The 6,552-nt window shown below is 49.2% G+C and overlaps 1 long non-coding RNA gene across 1 annotated transcript; it reads left to right on the forward strand.

Moving 5' to 3' along the window:
* Positions 1–3,616: 3,616 nt before the first annotated feature.
* On the forward strand, positions 3,617–4,240 carry LOC131093225 (uncharacterized). The gene is made up of 3 exons (XR_009115547.1): positions 3,617–3,929; positions 4,025–4,068; positions 4,170–4,240. It is a non-coding gene; the product is annotated as an uncharacterized LOC131093225 (long non-coding RNA).
* The last annotated feature ends 2,312 nt before the right edge of the window (positions 4,241–6,552 follow it).

Consider the following 6,552-nt stretch of genomic DNA (forward strand, 5'->3'; position numbering starts at 1 on the left):
GGCCTGCTGCAGTAGGACAAACCATAGGGAGTGGGAATTTGTAATGTGGGGTGTACTTGGGCTCTAGATGCTCTTCCTAGATTGACATAAGGTGTTTGCAGCTTGTGAGTTACCCTGGTGGTGTTTGACATATGTTCTAACTTTCTTTCAGGTGCAGATGCATTCCCTGTGTGGCAGAGGGTCAGGGTTAGGAGGTGCTGGGCCTTGTTAGGAGCGCGGTGAGTAGCAGAGTGGTGGGGTTTTGGCCGATGCGGTGCCAAGATCAGGCACTGATGTTTGGTTCTCTTTAATCTAGCTGTCTGAGAGACACCAGCCCGGTGACAGCAGGACCTTCCCAGCTGACGAGGTGGCCTTTCTTTGCACCTGACAGGGACCAGCATCCCCAGATGTCTGAGAGATAAGTAGAGGGCTGTGACCCACAGTGGGGATGAAGGCATGGTGCTGGTTTGGGAATTACCGGGAGGGGTTTTTGAGTCCAATTTGGAGGTGGGTGGTGTTCATGAAGTGGCTCCTTAGGCCCCATAAAAGCCACGTCTCACTTTTGATCGCAGTGCTGCGGTGTGCAGGGCAGAGCAGTCCCGGTGTGTCTTGTGTCACTTGTCTGTTGTGCATTATGTGTTGTTTGTGTATCCCATATCTTTAACTTAGGGGGGCCTGTCAGAAACCTTGGCATCCTTGTTAGCATCTGTGATCTCTGCATTCCTTGGCCTGGCACCCGGGCCAGAGAACTTTTGACTGGGGAGCTCAGACAGGCATCAGACTCTCTTTTCTCTTTGGAAGCATCCAGTCAGGTGTCTTGTCAGGTCTTGTTCTGATCTGTAGGGACAGCTATGCCCCACCTGGATCCATTATGGTGGATTAGGACTTGTAATATTACGAGGTTAGGTAGAGGGTTTTGACTGTAGGATTCCTAGGCATCCATCTTTGATTTATTCCAATAACTGCATTCAATTAGCATCTTCTTCCTCCAGGGTTTTCTGAGCCTCATCAGCTGACCATCGGTCTCAGCTCGGTCATCTCCTTTTGCGTTCTCTCAGTCCTTGCAGCCATTTTCCTTGCCAAGAGATTTCTGTTCCTGTTGTGTCCCCGTTGTCTGTCCTGTCCTGTCTGTCCTGTGTCACGGGTGTCTGCACACATTTGGGACGGGGCTGCTCTGCCCTGCGGCATAGCCAGCTGCGATAGGAGAAGTCCTGGGGACTTGGAATGTGTAATGCGGGGTGTAGTTGGACTGTAGGTGGGATTTGTAGATGGACACAGGATATCTGGAGCTCCTCAGTTATCCTGCAACAGTTTGACTCTTGTCCTACCTTTTTTTTCAGATTGAGATGGATTAAATCTGTGCCAGAGGGCCCCGTCCTGTTGAGGGGATTCCCCTGAGCAGGTGAGGCCCCATTTGTCTCTGCAGCAGAAGTGTGTATGGTGACTGTGTTACAGCTCTGTTCTTTGTCTTTCTTTTTAGGAAGTAACTCTGGATACCAGCAGCCAAGGTGAGCAGCAGAGAGAAGTGGTTGTTATTGCTCAGCTCTCAAGCACAACAATTTTTCAGCAGATTCATTGTGTCACAAGAGGGATCTGCCCAGTGTCAAGGATGATGTTTGGGATTGAGGCTTCAGGTGAGTTGAGGATGGTGACTGGGAGAGGGAGGGTGATCAGGTATCCAGTTAGGAGTTCTTGGGAGGGGGTTTGCAGGCAGCAGGGTGAGAAAGGGTGTTTATTTGTTTATTTGAGGGCCCCCCCAACACAAGGCTGTTCAGAAGACTAGCAGAGGCATTGCCATGTCTTACAGCACACAAGGTCATCCACTGCACTCACAGCAATGCCATTTAACTTTGCCTTTCTCTAACCCAGGTGCCACTCCTATGGAAGGCCACATCCTTGGAATCAGGATGAAGCTGGAGTCTGAGGGAGCCAGGCACGCTCAGGAAAGGGCAAGTAGCTGCCTTGCTGGGATTTGGCCCACATAAGTCTGAACTCATACTTTGGTTTTGGTTTTCTTTATTGTAGCTGACCAAGAGGCTAACAGGCCATCACAGAGCCCTCCGAGGCAGACTCATTTCAGGTGCAGCGTGGATTCCCCTCACCAATCATCCAAAAGATAAGTTTGGGGCCACGGCCTGGAGATGGGAGTGTAGCAGGTTGGGAGTTCTTGGGGCAGAGTTAAAAAGCAGCAGAGGGAAAAGCATTCTTCTCCAAGGGCCTCTTAGGACAGCTAAAGGGAGAGGCTCTTCTTTTGATGGCAGCTTTCAGGCGGGCAGTGCAGAACAGCTCTGGTCTGTGTCCTGTTGTCTGGTGTGCTGTGTTCCCTAGTGTGTCTTTGGGGTCCCTTTTGCCCTCTTCCCTCGAGGCCCTCACCACAAGCATGATGTGTTGTGTTTGGTGTCCCCCTGTTTGTCACGTTCTGTGTCACGGGTGTCTGCAGGTATTTGTGCCGGAGCTGTTCTGCCCTGCCGCATGGCGTGCTGCAATGGGACAAGCCTGGGGAGTTGAAATTTGAATGTGGGCTCTACTTGGGCACTAGGTGCTATTCCTAGGTTTACATAAGGTGTTTCCAGCTTGAAAGTTAAAGTTATTGTGGAGGTGTGTGACATATGTTCTAACTTTCTTTCAGGTGCAGATGCATTGCATCCATGGCAGAGGGTCAGGGTTAGGAGGTGCTGGGCATTCCTAGGAGCATGGTGAGTAGCAGACTGGTGGGGTTTTGGCCGATGCGGTGCCAAGGTCAGGCACTGATGTTTGGTTCTCTTTAATCTAGCTGTCTGAGAGACACCAGCCCGGTGCCAGCAGGACCTTACCAGGTGACGAGGTGGCCTTTCTTTGCACCTGCCACAGGCATCCCCTGATGTCTGAGAGATAAGCAGAGGGCTGCAACCCTCAGAGGGGATGAACGTGGGGTGCTTTGTCAGGACTCCCTGAGGTGGGGGTCTGAGTTGGCTCTGGCAATGAGGTTAGCCAAGATGTTGCCCCTTAGGCCCCATAAAAGCAAAGTCTCCCTTTTGGTCACAGTGCTGAGGTGCGCAGCAGGGCAGAGCAGTCCTGGTGTGTCTTGTGTCACTTGTGTATTGTGTGTTTTCCTGGATATCTCATGTCTCTTATCTTAGCCCTGTGAGGGGCCTCTCAGAAACCTTTCCTAGCATCCGTGATCTCAGCGTTCCTCGCCCTGGCACCCATGCCATAGATCTTTTGACTGGGGAGCTCACACAGGCATCAGAAATGCATCTCTCTTTAGAAGCGTCCAGTCAAATGTCTTGTCATGTCTTGTTCTGAGCTGTACGGACAGCCATGCTGCGCAATGATCCATTATAGCAGAGTAGGACTTGTAAGGATGTGAGGTTAGGGAGAGGATTCTGACTGTAGGATTCTCGGGCATCCATCTTTGCAGTTTTTGGAATAAATCATTCTGTTTGCATCTTCTTCCTCCAGGGTTCTCTGAGCCTCATCAGCTCGCCATCAGCTTCAACTCTTCTTCTTTTGCATTCTCTCAGTCCTTGCAGCCATTTTCCTTGCTAAGAGATTTCCGTTCCTGTTGTGTCCCCAGTGTTTGTCACGTCTTGTCTGTCCTGTGTCACGGGTGTCTGCACACATTTGTGCTGGAGCTGCTGTTCTGCCCTGCTGCAATATGAGAAGTCTCAGGGACTTGGAATTTGTAATGTGTAGTTGGATTCTAGATGGGATTTGTAGATGGACACAGGATACGTGGAGCCCATAAGTTATCCTGCAGCCCTTTCACTTTCATCCTAACTTTCTTTTAGTTGCAGAAGGATAAATCCAGGGCAGAGCCCCCCATTCTGGGTGAGGGGATTCCCCTGTGAAGGTCAGTCACTGTTTGTCTCTGCAGAGGAAGCATAAATTGTGGCTGCTGCAGCTCTGCTCTTTGTCTTTATTTTTAGGAAGTCAAGGCAGAGAGCAGCTGTCAAGGCTGAGTGGGCAAGGTGAGCATTGAGTAGGGTACCGAAACAGTTGTTATTGCTGAGGTCTCAGTTTCTGGTGCAGCTCTAGGTATGTATTATTCCTCTTTTTATTTTAGATGGACTGCTTGCCATCTATCCTAGCCCAGCATGCCCATGCCAGGTGGGTTCAAGCTTAAGGTATCAGTGTGGCATACTTGTCAGGGTTGGGAGGTTGTGTTTTCACAGTATCTCAGCATGCTTTTCTGCTTTGTTTCTTTGCAGGTGCTGTCGCTGCCCTAGGCATGCCGGGGAAGAGAGGAGGGCAGGTGACTCGGAGTTTAGGCGGGCTGATTCCTAGGTGAGCGTTATGCAGCAGCATGCTAAGTGTGTACATTTTCTTTTTGCAGGTATCTTCCAGGCGGCCTCTGGAGTCAAATCAAGACTTGAGGTGAGCTGGGGCAGGGGTGCGAAGGAGTCCCGGGGATTACTGTTTTTGAGGGCAATAGTCACGTTTTCTGTTTTGCCTTAGGTACCCTGGGCAGGCTTGTAGCCACAGCTTGGAAGCGGCAGCACCGAAGCGCACACATTGAGAACGTCTCAACGTCCACGTCCGACCGAGGATGGATTTTGTCTGCTTGTCTTCCAAAAGCTAAGTGTCGGGGCCAGTGGTTGGGAGAAGGGGAAAAGCCTTTACTATCACAGGAGGCAATCTGATGTCAGCTTAGCGGAGAGGTCTGTAGTGGGACAGGCTCCCTGGAAGTAAAGGGAGAGGGTTTCTCCTCAGCCTCACCAGAGCCTTTGCCGGGCAGGGCAGTTCCTACCCATCTCCACATTCTCGTGAACTTTGCGTCATCTGCCTTCCTCGACTTGAAGTCGTCACGGCTCTTTCCCCCGTGGAGCTTGCCTTCAGGTCCGGAGCTGTAGCCGCAGTCACCTGGCAGTCCGCTTCCTTCTCTAGGCTTGCTGAGCCTCTCGAGCATCCTCCTAACTGCTTTGGCCCTAACTTCCTTTAATGAGTTGCATTTCATCATCACGTGCTGTTGTCATAGGGCTTCCTTTCCCTTGGCCTCATTGGCCTCTGGCTCGTCTTGTGCTAGGACTCTCGGGTCCCTAAAGGGAAAGTGCCAAGCAGTTGCAACTTGTCTCTGTGTTATGTCATCTGTGTCTATGTTATGGTGTGTGTGTGTCCATTGTCTTCCACGGCATAGGCCTTTGTTACATCTCAATGCTTTATCGGCTCTCTTCTGTGCCATGTTCTACTCACATTCCTTGCCGGATATCCCTTATTCCAGCATCTTTACATTTTTACTCTTTGAGACAGGAATGTCTCACAGGGACAAGATGTTCTCATCCATCTTCCTTCTCACTATCAGCTTTGGTAGTGGGTTTTTTTCCATTTTCTTGAACTTCTAGAGGGAGCATCTTACACCCTCCTCACGTGACTGCAGTAGTTCTATAGGTTCCATCTTCTCAAAGGATACAGGGCTCAATAAGTAATCTTCCAGAGAGTTTTCTTAAGTCGTGGTTTATATTGTATGTTCCTATGTTGGCTTATATTGTATGTACTTACATACAGTATAAGTACGTACAGTATAAGCCAGCATAGGTACATGCAATGTAAGTGCATCGCCTTATATTGTCTGTACTTACACTGCATGTAAGCATGTCGCCTTATATTGTGTGTACTTACACTCTGTGTACACTTGCTCTGTATGCGTCAGCTTATATTGTGTGTAGACTGTACCACTTATGATCGGAGCTGCCCTGCCCTGGCACATAGTCACAATTAGATAGAACAGTTATAACAACTTTACTGTTCATCTGTCTTTTGTGGGATTTTGGGTAGAAAATTCATCAGTCCAGAGTGGGGACAAGTCCTAGCTGTCAGATAGCCACTTGTTGACCCTTCCTGTTGTCTCACAGGTCGCCGAGGCTGCTGATTTCCCCAGGATCTGCCATTTAGCTCAAGGAGCGGCAGCCAGAAGATGTGTCAAAGCACCTTCTTCAGCATCTCAGAGAAGGGCCACAGTGAGCGTGTAAGAAGGAGTGTGTGTGAGAGCACGTGGCTGTGTCTGTCTGCTCGTCTCTGCGTGTGTGAGCGCATGCTGACTGGATTTAACCTTGTGTATATGACTTTTGCTTTTCAGGTTTTGCAACTCATTGTTAAATTGAGAATAAAAAATCCCCAGCTGCCTTCCACCCTGGCTGCTTTTTTTTTTTTGGTCCCGGCCAAGTAAAAACCCAGAAAAATACTCCAAGATAGGCTAGAAAAGGCCCAAAAAACCCAGTAAAAAAACCCAAGATGGGCAAGAAAAACCCAGAAAAAAGCAGAAAAAACCCCAAAATGGGCAACAAAGAAACCCCACAAAAATCCAGGAAAAAAACTGCAAGATGGGGAAGAAAAAAATCAAGAAAAAACCCAGAACAATCCCAGGGAAAAAATCTCAAGAGGCGCAAGAGCAAACCCGGGAAAAAAAGCTAAAAACCCCAAGATGGGCAAGAAAAAACCAGGAAAAAAAAACCAAGATGGGCAAGAAAAGCCCAGAAAAAACCAAGGAAAAAAACCAAACATGGGCGAGAATACCCAGAAAAAAACCCCAAGATGGGCAAGAAAAACGGCAGAAAACACCCACAGAAAACCAGGAAAAAAACCTCAAGATGGGCA

This window comes from Melospiza georgiana, chromosome 24, assembly GCF_028018845.1.
Source record: "Melospiza georgiana isolate bMelGeo1 chromosome 24, bMelGeo1.pri, whole genome shotgun sequence".
Lineage (NCBI taxonomy): Eukaryota > Metazoa > Chordata > Aves > Passeriformes > Passerellidae > Melospiza > Melospiza georgiana.